We start from the raw sequence: 14915 nt of genomic DNA, 5'->3' as shown, positions 1-14915 counted from the left end.
TTGAATTGGTTGTGGAGTTCTTGAATCTCAGGAAGAACAACTTTTCCAGCAGCGCAACATAATCCGTTTGGCTCATTATTCCATTTTTTGCATTACATTTATTACACATTTTATCCATTTTACCTATTTGGATACAATTAAAATGAGCATAATCGATATTTAGATCGTAATGTGCTGTAGTGAACAAAACATAATCGATTGCTGTTCTGTGCATTCGGCGATAGGTGGCAGCGCGATGGTTTCACGGAGAACAGGCCAGAGTCCGTCTGAGGACCTTTCTCCTTGAATAGTGCTGATGGATTTCTCTTATACTCACGAAAGATAGCCCGTACATTATAAAGACATGCATAAAGGAGTGCAGAACACGCTGATAAGAAAATCTTATTTTCGTAAAAATTAGACTGAGGTCCTTCCTGCATGAAGCGATTCATTTAATAAATAACAGACAAGTGAAAGCTAGTATCTCAATAATTTTGTCCAGTGGAACGAATATCTTTACTTTTTAAGTCTGCAATCTGGTTTTGTGGCGGAAAATTGTAGTGTCATTTCTACTTCTGCATTTTGTCTGTTTCGGTATTTTGTTTTAGTGGACACATACGCAGAAAATCGAGTGATCAAAGTAATAAGTATTATTTTCCGTTTTATATAACAGCGATAGTGGTAATTACTCCAGTATTATGAACAGTAAATATTCCTGCAATGGCGTAGCCGTAGGATAATGTTTTCAGCACATGTATGCCTAATATGCTACCGTGCCGCACGCTGCAGCTACCGTGACGGTCCGAGCAGACTGAGGCGTGGCTATAAGCAGTAGGGAGCTTTCGGCTCAGGAAGTGAGACCAGCGAATAGGGATTATAAAGAATGGACACTGAGCGTATTTTCCTATGTTTTGTTTCTCTGTGCGCCAGCGGTTAGTTCCACATTCAAGCGCTAGAGGTAGTGTAATCGAGCATGCGCTAAGATAATAATTGAGAATGGAGTTGGGGCACAGGATCCAAACATCGCCTACCTTATTGCATAATCCAGTAATGCTTTGCTTCAAATAAATTCAAGTTAACTTTTCCTTATTTCTCAGTGACAAACTAGTTGTAATAATAATATTTTATATTTCAGATATAATACATTATATTATAAAATAGTATAATACATTATAAAATTAAGTATCGAATTCGTTTAATATTTGTATAATAATATAATATAGGTATATGGTTTTACTTCTCGTAAGAGTTTTGTTTTTCCATTTTCAGCGCTATCAAATCATTACATATTTTAATTATTGTTAGGGTCAACGTCTCAACTCTCATTATAAAGGAACTCTAGAGTCTAGACATTGCAGTTAATGAAGGATTTATTATTTTATGGATTCAATTTATTTTATTTGAGTACATAATGTACCTAGTTGTATTAATTGTATGTGTTATATTTCCGCTGTGTGGACTGCTAGCTGGTGTGATGTCAGCGCCAACTCTAGGGAGAAAGCAGAATCTGACGCTTTAGCTGGCTTGAAGGTCATTGAAATCAGTCCGGCTACATCAAAGGTACCGACGCGAAGTGTCCATTTTTTATAATCCCTATTCGCTGGTGAGACACTCCGTGGTTTGTGCGACGGTTATCATTGGATGCTTCTGCTTCATTTTTCGATGTCCAATTGGTCAATGAGCACCAATTTTAAATTCTGGTTTGTGAATATGTAATAATTAATAAAAAGTTGTCGGTTTTGGGATTTTCAAAGGAACCATTGTTGAATATTGAAGATTTGCTATCATTATTTGTTAAGACACGGCATATTATCCGATAATTGTCTGTTTGCAAATTGTGGAACTATGGAATAAGTGAGTTTTCGTGTGCAATTTGTGGGACTATGGAATAAGCGAGTTTTCGTAAGATCGAGAATTGTGATAGGTTAGGTTTAGTTCGATCAGGCTTCGGTATGCCTTTCATGTACGTTTCTGGTAGATACAGTTGATAGAAAGCAAGTTTTTGTAAGCTCGAGGATCAGTGACAGGTTTGGTTTATGGAGACTTACAGTCTGCTTTGTGTATATGCTTTTTTGGTAGATGATATCAGTATCGTAAGCGGCATCACACCTTGCGCAGGCTCGAGCAGCAGTACCTCCACTCAAGCAAAACGCACCCCTACCTCCACTCTTAACTTAGCTACTGTACACGTACAGGCATGGTAAAAATTGATACATACTGTAACTTCTTATCATTTAATATCCCATATAAATGAAGTACATAACATACATTAGGCCCACTGCTGGACATAAAATACATATGGATTTGTTTGTTCGATGAACTTAATAACAAGAATCACGAACATTTCATTAACATGTATTAGGTATTCATGTAAACACAACTACTCTACAACAACATTAAACATGATATTAATGGAAAACATAAGTATAAAATATCTCTCTCCATCTTGCCACTTGTAAGGCTTGTTATGCGTAACATTCTAACAGCTATATCTATACACCCAGTGAAAATTGGACACATGTTTATATGAACATTTTTACTCAGAAAATTCCATACTACCACTTCCTAAAGTATTTACTGGAAGGAAATCCTAGAGACCTTGTGAGGAGGTTATAAAGCAATGATGTCAAAGCAAGCGCATTTTTCTGACCTTGACGTCGTGCGCGGGCATCAAGCGCTAGGTATGGAAGGAGGAAGGATTATGTACGAGTTTATGAATAAGCAGCCTATTAGATTAAGAAAACAGTGGTCCACAAACTTCAAACGGAACGTGAAATTTTATGTCGTTACTTTTATATGGTTTCTTTCTGTTTGATATTATCAATGTCTGTAAAATAAAAGTACTAACACCAATTTCTTAATATTGCAGTTGTGTTTTAAACGTTAATAACGTAATAAAAGTCATAATAAAAAGTTAAGAAGGAATATTCACATAAATTTCATAGTAGTACAAGTATACTGTATTAATTAATGAAACAGCATTCATGAAGAAAGTGATATCCTAAAAAAAAAAAAAAAAAAGAGATTGAGTATTATGTGATAAGTTGGAGTTGATATTGATGGCATCTTTAGCCTTATAAAAGTAATCAACAAACTAATCAAAACAATATTATACTACAAAGCAAAGTTACCTAGGTACTGTATATCTTTAACTGTAACTAATATTACATAACAAAACTCTTATCGCATTATGCTTTTAAGGTGATATTGTTGCGCAACTTCCAATCATCAGAATATTAAATTATTTTCTCGAAATTTGCTGAAGCTATAGAGCTGACGTTTTTACAGCACATGGACACATATCTTTTCTATATGATGTAACAGTAGTTGCTTTGTTAATTCATTTCCTTACAAACATTTTCCATGCCAATATTTTAAAAATTTTGAACACATTATCTTCAGTAATACGTATTTACGATATATTAGATTTACGAAAACATTGTTTCAGTACCTGCAAGGCTACTAAATAAACGTATCTGAAAATTTCATTTTTCTGTAAAATGAAGTTGAGACAATATTCCTTTTGAATAAAAAGCAAACTTGTGAAAAATCAGCATTAAAATTAAAACTTAACCTGTAACCCCCTTCCCCTTTCGTATGCCCCTGGTTTCTAGACAGTTGTGTTCAACTCGCTGAAATTCCAAAAAATGTTTAGGAAAATCTCATTGGAATATGTACGCCTATTTAATTATGGAATGTTGAAACTATCACCTTTACTTTATAACTTCGCTCTAGAGTATGCCATTAGGAAAGTTCAGGATAACACAGAGTGTTTAGAATTGAACGGGTTACATCAGCTTCTTGTCTATGCGGATGACATGAATATGTGAGGAGAAAATCCAGAAACGATTAGGGAAAACACGGAAATTTTACTTGAAGCAAGCAAAGCGATAGGTTTGAAAGTAAACCTCGAAACGACGAAGTATATGATTATGTCTCGTGACCAGAATATTCTACGAAATGGAAATATAAAAATTAGAGCTTTATCTTTCGAAGAGGTGGAAAAATTCAAATATCTTGGACCAACAATAACAAATATAAATGACACTCGGGAAGAAATTAAACGCAGAATAAATATGGGAAATGCGTGTTATTATTCGGTTAAGAAGCTTTTGTCATCTATTCTGCTGTCAAAAAATCTTAAAGTTAGAATTTATAAAAGTTATATTATCGGTTCTGTATGGTTGTGAAACTTGGATTCTCACTTTGAGAGAGGAATAGAGATTAAGGGTGTTTGAGAATAAGGTTCTTAGGAAAATATTTGGGCCTAAAAGGGATGAAGTTACAGGAGAATGGAGAAAGTTACACAACTCAGAACTGCATGCGTTGTATTCTTCACCTGACATAATTAGGAACATTAAATCCAGGCGTTTGAGATAGGCAGGGCATGTAGCACGTATGGGCGAACCCAGAAATGCATATAGAGTGTTGGTTGGGAGGCCGAGACGTAGATGGTAGGATAATATTAAAATGGATTTGAGGGAGGTGGGATATGATGATAGAGACTGAATTAATCTTGCACAGGTTAGGGACCGATGGCGGGTTTATGTGAGGGAGGCAATGAACCTGCGGGTTTCTTAAAAGCCATAAGTAAGTATGTATGTTGAAACTATAGTTTCTAGCAGAGTGTAGATCAGTTTTGGATCAAAAATGTGCAAGAATATCTCGAGTTTGCAAACAGAACTCTTACAATTTTTATAGTATTTGCAAAGTCGTATTATGCAAAATAAGTTTCTAGTCTATGATTACCATCAGAACAAAAACGAGAAATCTCCTTGAAACTGAAAATTATATCACTGTGTGTATAGAATATATTCAAATTTAAGAAGCTGTTTTCCCACTTTCTCAAAAATAGGAACATTCATCTCATTAATTTTATTTTATTTCATAACTACTGAAATGTATTTTTATTCTTATTACCAACGCCGTTAATATTTCTACTCGTAAATAGGAGGTAAATATGTCTTAAGAAGACATTTTTGTTACATTTTGTAAATCATCTCGCAAACCTTCTCAGCTCTTTACACGACCCCATGGGGTCGCGACCTACACTTTGGGAACCACTGTCTTACATGGTTTGAATTAACACAACAACGTAAGAACAAATAATGCCAATTGTAGTGAACAGGAAAGGTAAATTTATCGTGAACAAACCACACGCGTGAAATTCAGGTTTGGTATCTCTCAGCTGTGATAGTAAAAGTTTCAATTCTGCCACAACCTCTACTTCAAGATCGCTGAGAAGTAACAACTTTTGTGTATGGCTTACTGACAACATAGATTCAGCAGCAGCCAAGTGACAGGCAGTACACATTTCAATAAAAATAACGAAGATTATTACAGGTAACATCAAACTGGCGACCAGACGGAAATGTATAGTATTGTCAATGTAAACATACCTGAGATAATATATATTCAAGTATAGTGTGCATAAAATAATGACAAGTACACAACATCCAAAAGCAAGGACGAAGAATCCGAAGGCTGAATTGATTACGACAACAATGTCATTAAGTTTACTTTGAATCACTCTGAAGTTTCGAATATGCTGCAGAAGTTCTGTCTTTGGTGTCCAAAAATGTATCCTTTCGAAAGCTTTCTCTAAGTCTATCACACAAGACTTTTTTACTTGATTTATCATGTCATGGTTTCCATGGTACAATTTCAACAGAAGGACATTGATGTGTTGATATCTGTGTCTGATGTGCAAAACAAACGTAATAAATAATGTTGAAATTACAGTGAAATTAAAGTAGTAAATGTCTAATATAAAGAATTTAATATTTTTGAATGTTGAGAATAATTTGAAGATAAATGGAAGTTGCAATATAGAAACAGAAGCAACGAGATGTACAGTCGTGAATTTTGACCACCGTTTATACATTTTCTTTCTCTCGTGTTTTGTAAATAACTTATCATCCACTTCTGAAAAGTATGAGAACATTGTAGGAATAGTATGTATTTTTGTTGTAGAAAATAATATGTATGTAACGACATTTGTCCAAACCATGCTTGAAACGTAAATCATTGACGAGTAATAGCTAATAGATAAATAATTTGTGTCAGATTTTGTGAGAATAACAAAATACGACAGACATATTAGCATAAAAACTATCCACACCGCAGTCCAACATATGTTAACACATCGACGAGAGCTATTATTTCTGCTCCAGTGATCTTCTTCGAAAGTGTAAGGTGCCAGTCCAACAACTTTGCAAGTGTAATACAAAGATTTGAACACCTTTCTGACTGATTCTGCCATCATGGGGCAAATTATTTTGTTATTAACTCACAACACTTCCTGCTATAAACCTCTCTCGGCACTAATAAACAGATACTTTAAGATGTCTTTGATGGAGATCTAGAATGTATAAACAACGTAATTATGAAATTACTTGATGGGTGTACTCTTTCAATAGTAATTTGCCTTAATTGTAATATTGAGTACATAAACAATGTCTTCGTAATGAATGAAAACATTGTCGAATTAAGGCTGGGTTTTAACATGTCTGTTACAAGCATGTCCAACGTTATGAATCTTCGTAATGAAATATCAGCTATTCATCATAATTTTTATGTAGACTTTCGTAACTAATTTAATATTTTCTCCGAAATTTATGTACATAAGTTGATCGAAAGTGTTCGAAATAGCAAGTCTGTTGCTGGTACCTTGTTTTTTTCTGATATTCTCTCGGGAGGTTTGAGAGAAATGGGCCCAATTATGGCCCGTAATACTATTACAGGATTTGAAAATAGGTATTTATTTTATGCGAACATAGTAATTAGTAATATGACATGTCGTGTACTGGGTTAAAGCAATGTAGTTTCTCCTTTCAGTTTATTGATTAAAATTTAAACACAAAAACATCTTGAGCCCGTGTTTGTAGTTATTAGGAAGTTACGATAATATTAAAACGTCTGAAATATTATTGAAGATGATATCTATACAAAATGAGAACGCGTCATACATCCTTGACCTTTCATCAGTAATGACTTGGAAACACACGAATCACTATAGTTTATTAATGGTTCTGAACTTCTCATTTTTACATCAGTTATGTTACGTATTTGAGGAGCATCGTTTCAAATTATATTATGTCCAAAAAAACACAATTTTACAGGAAGAACGAAAAGCTGATTACTCTTAATCACGGTAATTTTTCATAAAGTGAAAAAAATTTTGAGTCATTATGCTTGACGTATACTTCTAGGAACTTGAAAAAATGAAATCACTTTTCAATTGTGTTCTTAAAATTGAAGAAAAATGTGATGTACGTAGGCCTAATCAAAAACCCTTAATGAGGCAAACACATAAAATAACCAATCATTATTGTTATTATTAAAGGAAAAGAATATCTGTTACTATAAAATTACAATTACCACATTAAAGATTTTGATATACAGAATGTTCATAACTTCTTCCTGCTGTCCTAATATTTTTAATGAGATAATGAGTGCATAAAAACCATTATTGTTGTTATTATTAAATGAAACATTATTTTGTTAATAGAAAAAAGAAATCTACACATTAAACAAATTTAGATGTAGACCTACAGCGTGTTCATAATATCCATCCGGCTGGATTCATGGTGTTTAAATCTTTTTCACATTTTCTTTTCGAATCCTCCTTCTCCTTCTCCTCCTAATCAACCACAAGTTGCCAAACTACCATAAACTTACGAGGGAGAAGCACATTAATTCAACAACCTTGTGTTTCTTTATACATCAGATACAGACTCTTCCAAAACTATCAATCAATGAAGCATATTATTCACGGCAAGTAAACTATCATTCTCTTTGTATAACAGATAAAGACTGTATTGTCAGTATTGAATATTATGTAGCATTGTCGAGAAAAATGCGTCAGATTGTCAGCATAATGAACATAAGAAATCAATTAATTAATTTTATTTATACCAATTCTATAACATGAATACTGGACGTAATACGTTATGAAACAGACACTAAAAAGGACTGAATATGATTTGAAACAACCGCTAGTTTTAAGCAGTCATTTACACTGTTAGCGAATACGATTTGATACAATCAGATTTCACAGCGTGAAAGATCGCATCCGAAACTATACGAAAATGTATCAAACTCAATTTTGTCTACCAGTGGACATAATACGATTTGAAACGATGCTCCTCATTTATTCACAAGCAAATGGATAAACTTCCGATTGGTAATGGTAACAAATTATTATTATTATTATTATGATTATTATTATTATTATTATTATTATTATATCTAATTATATCTAATTTAAAAGAAGCACTATAAATAAATGAAGCATTATTTGAAGTTAACCGATATCATTAAAGTGAACGTAATTTGTCAACCTAATTAAGTAACTGTTAACTTAATATATACCGTAATTATTAAGTTCATTTGTAAGTAATTAACTTAACTACAGTTAAAGTGAATAATTACACATAGATTCAATAACACATCAGCTACATTACAAATTGTCTTCATTCAATACATATTAATTTAATTACACACCCTAACTACATGTCAGATTATTAATTACGTGCAAACTTAATTAGTTATGTATCAAATTATTTAGCTAATTTACGTGATACCTTAAATTACTTCTAAATTTCCCAAGGAAAGGACAGTCCTCGAAAGTCATTGCAGGCAGCTCTTTCCAATTATTCAATAATAGAAATAAAATAATAAAATAGAAATAAAATAATACAAACAATATAATTTTACAATTATTTACATTTATATTTAGGGACTAGCCATACCCGTGCGTTTCGCTGCACTTGTTAGAAATAAATATAAAGTAATTACATTAATTAAAATAGGACATTTGGTCCGGGGAACATCCGTGTTTGGTAGAAGGATAATATGTTACTTTACTTGAAATTGTATTTAAATAATTAAAATACGACCATTTTGGTCCAGAGAGCACTCATTTGATGCATGGATAATTCCTATAACATATTTCTTAATTGTTATTAGAAGCAAGTAATTAAAATATAATCATTTGGTTCAGGCAACATGCCGGTAGCATGACCATCCGTTTTTGGTGCAAGCCCAGTATATGGGACCGGTGCCCACCCAGCATCGTGATGCACTTGGGGAGCTACGATAGGTAGCGAAATCTGGTTGCGAAAGCCAGCTATAACAGCTAGGGGGATCATCGTGCTAACCACACGATAACTCCATTCTAGTTGGATGATCGTCCACCTCTGCTTCGGCATGTGAACGTGAGGACAGCGGCTGGGTTGTCGGTCTGGGCCTTTCAAGGGTTTGTCGGATTAGGCCTATTATACGACGATATCAAAAGCGCTATGGTATGGATGTGGATTTATTCAGCAGCTACACATGCATATAAAGTAAAATCTCGTTAATCCGGACCCCGATAAGCCGGACTTTGCTTAATCCGGACAGGCAAAAAAATGGGTTGCAAAAATTAAAGAACCTTGTTTTAAGACTTATTTTTATACATTAGAATTATGGCATTACAATAATTACAATATTACACCTACAGTATTAAAAATAAAGAAAATCCATGAAGTTTGCATTAAAGTACTGTAATTAAACTATACAATGATTTACGTTTCAGTGTACTATATAGTGCATAGTGTATTTAGGCCTAAGCCTTTTAAATACATCATAATAAACGTGTTTTGTTGCTATAAATGGAGTTTTAATACACTTTCTAGACTACTGTTCTTTTAGGTTATTTCAGTTAATCCGGACTTTCGTTAAACCGGTCAACTTATCTCCCCAATTAGTCCGGATTAACGAGATTTTACTGTATTACACTTAGGCTACATAATTTACACTTAAATCCAGTGCACGGATCTTTTGACCGTACATGCTTTGCACAACCGGCGTTAGCTTGCGCCCCCCGTCCCTGGAATTAAAATCCAACCACTCTCCACAATACACATAGATTAATACTAGTGGCTTGTGCAGCAAATGCTGCTGCAAACTAAGTTCGTTAGACGTTCAAATAAAAATTTTTCAGATTCATTTCAATGAAGACTGCTTGTCTTTTTGATAGTTATTTACTTCCATAATAATTAAACATACTCCCTCTGAAAACACCACCTCATTCTAGTGCCAAGGTCATGGAAAGCACGGGGCTCTACCTCCATGCCCCCCCCCCCAAGTGCCTTCATGGCATGTTACGGGGATACCTTTACCTACTCCCTCTGAATGGATTTTTTAGGCCAAATAATTTTCTTGAACCTATCCAACTTCAGTTTTTGAGTTTCAACGCGAAAACGCAAGTATCAATGTCAGGACGATAGCAGTAGCTATTTCAGGTCATTGTGGATTGTAGGCAAAAGTTAAAAAAATGTCAGGTTTGCTAAGCTTTCGAACAATAGCATTTTCGTATAGCTGCTGCATGTAGAACTTGAAATGTAGAGCGTAAAATCATTTTATCCTACTAAGAGATCTTGCTGACATGATATGGAGACTACAAAATTTTCTAGGCCTCTTATTTTATCAGTAAGTAATACCTTTTTATCTTTCCTTAGGAACTGTAGTTTTTGCGCTCTCTCGAACCAATACTGAAGACAATGACACATATCAATATCTACACTACACCGCCATTAAGTATATGAAAAAGACCCAACCCCACTGGGTTAATAAGTATAAAAATATTTGATTTTTAATAACAATATTATTATCTTACTTAAGTTTCGTAGTTATATGTAGCAGCCACTCAGTAAATTATAGAAATGAAGATCTAAATTAAGATATTCTCTACATTTACTTACATAACCTCAAAACGTTTCACTTTCATATCATCAATATAGCATCAATATTATTTACAATTAATGAAAAATAGATGCATCATAATATTAACTATAATAATATTTAATTTCTAATGGTAATAATGTCATCAAACCACCTCAAGTTTCGTAGATTTGAATATCCAATACACAGCTGTACTCAGAAAATTATACACTGCAGAATCAGTTTTTTATAACAAATTGAATTGAGCTCTAAATATATCGGCAATCCTGCAGGTCATGGCCTTCGTGTAATAGCCTATTGTTTATTGTAGTGTGTGTTTTGTTCTGAAATTCAATCAAGTCGGCCGTGATTCAATAAAATTATTTCTCCAGACTGACAACAGATGGATTTCGGAAAATAGAAAAATTATGTAGGAAAATTGACATTTCACTGAAAACTACTACTTTTCCGAAAAACTTTGGATGCCAGGCATAAAAATGAGGGGTCACTCATTAAAATCCGTTCAGCCGTTTTCCCGTAATTTCCATTACCAGTTCAAATTATATATATAGATATAAGTGACACATACAGAACACATTATAACAACATATACCGGTACTCTAACCAAACTTATTAACAGACATAGAAGTGTAAGCTACTATTCCATAGTTATATAATTTGTGCCTGTAATACCTTCGTCAATTCGTGTCATAAACTTCAGTAGCTGATGTTCCAAAGTATCTCGCCTTGAAGAGGAAAAAGTCCAATACTTTGTTGCTATGTTCAACTCCCCACGTGGTCAAAACATGCAACCGATCTCCTATTTCGACCTAGCATAGAGGGTGGTAGATATTTTCTTTGAAGATGTTCTGTTTCCTTGCAGTGCGCTAGAATGTGCTACATACAATGCTCGACACATAGGCTAATCTTTTCGCTGTAAGAAAAATCCTAATAGAAACAATAGCACGTGATTAAAGTGAGGCTTCATTGGCCGCTGTTTTTCGCCATAGATTCTCAGTACGTGTTCCCGCCCACTGTTGTACATTCTGTTTCATGTTAAACATTTCCCGTTACTCATCAAGTAGTCCTAACCTCACTACTATGCATTCATTTGCTTAGGAAACATTTACCTTATAATTACTGTGATTAAAACTCACATAATTTATTATATACATTTAAGACTATTAGTTTTTCTCCACTTTTCAGAGGGTTTCCACTCTTATGATTAATAACACACACCGAGGATGCAGAAGCCTTGACGTGCTTACGTGAACAACTACGAGCTCAAGTCTGTTACAAGAATATACTACCGCGATATTACTGTTTGTATTCATCCGCGTTCATAGTACATAACAAAATATAAAAGTAGCTTTTCTTTTACATGTCGTTTTACATATGAGTGAAATTATATGTTTCATTGTATTTAAAACTAAAATTCAATTTTTTATTTTCAAATAATACAAGATTGTGGTTTCCAAATACGGACTATATTTTCCTGCGTCGTGTGAGTGTTTCGACTGGGAGCCAATCACGGGTATTACAGCCACGTGCTTGTGTTTACATTAGGATTTTTCTTACAGCGAAAACAGTATAGATGTGGTTTCCTTCTGTGACATATTTATGACCCTTCCATGTACCCCTCCTTCATATCTTTCGAGAGTTTTTCTAACATCTTCCTAAGATGCTCCATTACTTCACTACACCCCTGTACACTGCACTGAACACTGCCAGAAAAACACGTCCTCTCCCACAGACGTCGAGAAAGACACTCTGTTTCATAGAAAATCCACAGAATGCCATATTGTGTCGTGGATATGAAGTTGAAACAACTTAAGAAATTAAGAAGTATCCTGCAGGAGAGTTCATACTTCAACTTTTCCTTGTTCTTGTGGTAATATTCCTGTGCATTGACGATATCTGGAATGCGAATATCTTCAGTCCGAGACAATGCATCAGCTACAAAATTATCTGCTCCTGATATATGCCTAATATTGGTGTTGTACTGAACGATGAAATCTATCTGTCTTATTTGTTTGTTGAAATAAAATATTTTTGTTGATTTCCTGTAAGCAATTAATTTGTATGTTTTGCTTATGTTTAAGTTTTGACTGGAGAGGATAATTTTTTTTTCCGTTGGAGGAGGATGGAGTTCTCGTACGCAGTGGGTACACACCTAGTTTTAGGATATGGCAGCATTCTATGGCCGTGTTCGGTGAGTTAGTCTATAGCGACAACATCGGTAACGCCAACCTATAATCTTTTCGCTGTAAGAAAAATCCTAATGTAAACAATAGCACGTGACTGAAGCGAGGCTTCATTGGCCGCAGCTTGGCGCCATAAATTCTCAGTACGTGATCCCGCCCACTGTTGTATATTCTGTTTCATGTTCAACATTTCCTGTTACTCGTCATGTAGACCTAACCTCACTACTATGCATTAGTTTTCTTAGGAAACTTTTACTTTATAATTACTGGAATTAAATTATTTTAAACTTACGTGTAAGCTCAATTGTTGCCGAACAAAGGAATTATTCCTTCCAGGATGCAGAAGCCATACTACAGTACCACGTGTTTACGTGAACAACTACGAGCTCAAGTGACGCAAGCTTGTTACAAGAACAGACTATACCTCGGTATTACTCTTAGTATTCATCCGCGTTCATAGTAAATAACAAAATATAAAAGTAGGTTTTCTTTTACATAGCGTTTTACATATAAGTAGTGAAGTTATATGTTTCATCGCATTTAACAACTAGAATTCTATTTTTTATTTTCAAATAATTCAAGATTATGGTTTCCAAATACCGAACTATATTTTCCTGCGTCATGTGAGTGTTTCGACTGGGAGCCAATCACGGGTATGACAGCCACGTGCTTGTGTTTACATTAGGATTTTTCTTAACAGCGAAGACAGTATAGTCGAGTTGTACTGTTGATTCAAGCGCTTCTAGTGTGCCAGTCGATTTATTTGCAGTATTCTTATAATTTTGTGGCTTCATTGTGTTTAAGGAAAGTAATGTATATCTGAGTAATGTGGATCTTATGTAATGTGTCCTAATTACCTGCTAACTTAAGTATAAAGATCTTCTATTACTTGCTTCCTTGACCATTCACAGTTAAACAATTCTAATGGCAACAGTTAGGGTTTTCGCACGCTTTTGTGCCTCCCAGTACTCTTCCTGCGTTCCGATATTCAATCAGAAAAAAAATGATTCTAACAGTAAGTGTCTTTTTTTGTGGTGAATTCGGTAAAGACAATGAACTCTAATATCGTATCCTGTGTTCAAGATGGGGTCACTCAGATTGCAGTGCTGCTGAAACTCCTCAAAATTTCATTTATGACTTTTGCCAATCCACGTGAAAGAAAATTTAGTGTTAGGTTTCTCAATTTTTGCAAATTGTTGATAAATGTTGATTCTATATCTATTAATACACATTCCAATTCCATTTGTATCTGCTTACTACTACCCCAACCGCCTGCGTCTCATTTTCCACTTAGTGGGGTAATGGCACGCATTGTAGCTTTTTCATATATCAATAGAAAAGAATATTGTTTGGAAATGCATTTCGTAACTTGTAAATATTATTAGAATGTAATTGTTTTATTATCCTCGAAAGTTTCAGTTTAACATTAAAATTAACTTGGAATTTATAACAATAGTCTGCTGTCAAAAAATCTGAAAGTTAGAATTTATAAAACAGTTATATTATAGGTTGCTCTGTATGGCTGTGAAACTAGAACTCTCACTTTGAGAGAGGAATAGAGATTAAGGGTGTTTGAGAATAAGGTTCATAGGAAAATATTTGGGGCTAAGGTGGATGAAGTTACAGGAGAATGAAGAAAGTTACACAACGCAGAACAGCACGCATTGCATTCTTCACCTGACATAATTAGGAACATTAAATCCAGACGTTTGAGATGGGCAGGGCATGTAGCACGTATGGGCGAATCCAGAAATGCATATAGAGTATTAGTTGGGAAACCGGAGGGAAAAAGACCTTTGGGGAGGCCGAGACGTTGATGGGAAGATAATATTAAAATGGATTTGAGGGAGGTGGGATATGATGATAGAGACTGGATTAATCTTGCACAGCATAGCGAACGATGGCGGGCTTATGTGAGGGCGGCAATGAACCTGCGGGTTCCTTAAAAGCCATTTGTAAATTGTTGTAAGTAGGGATATTAGGTGCGTGCAATTACCCCACTCTGCCCTACTATATTCCTTTCATAAA

This window comes from Periplaneta americana, chromosome 1 (genome assembly GCF_040183065.1).
Source record: "Periplaneta americana isolate PAMFEO1 chromosome 1, P.americana_PAMFEO1_priV1, whole genome shotgun sequence".
Lineage (NCBI taxonomy): Eukaryota > Metazoa > Arthropoda > Insecta > Blattodea > Blattidae > Periplaneta > Periplaneta americana.
The sequence above is the reverse complement of the archived record's forward strand: the minus strand, read 5'-3'. Positions refer to the sequence as shown.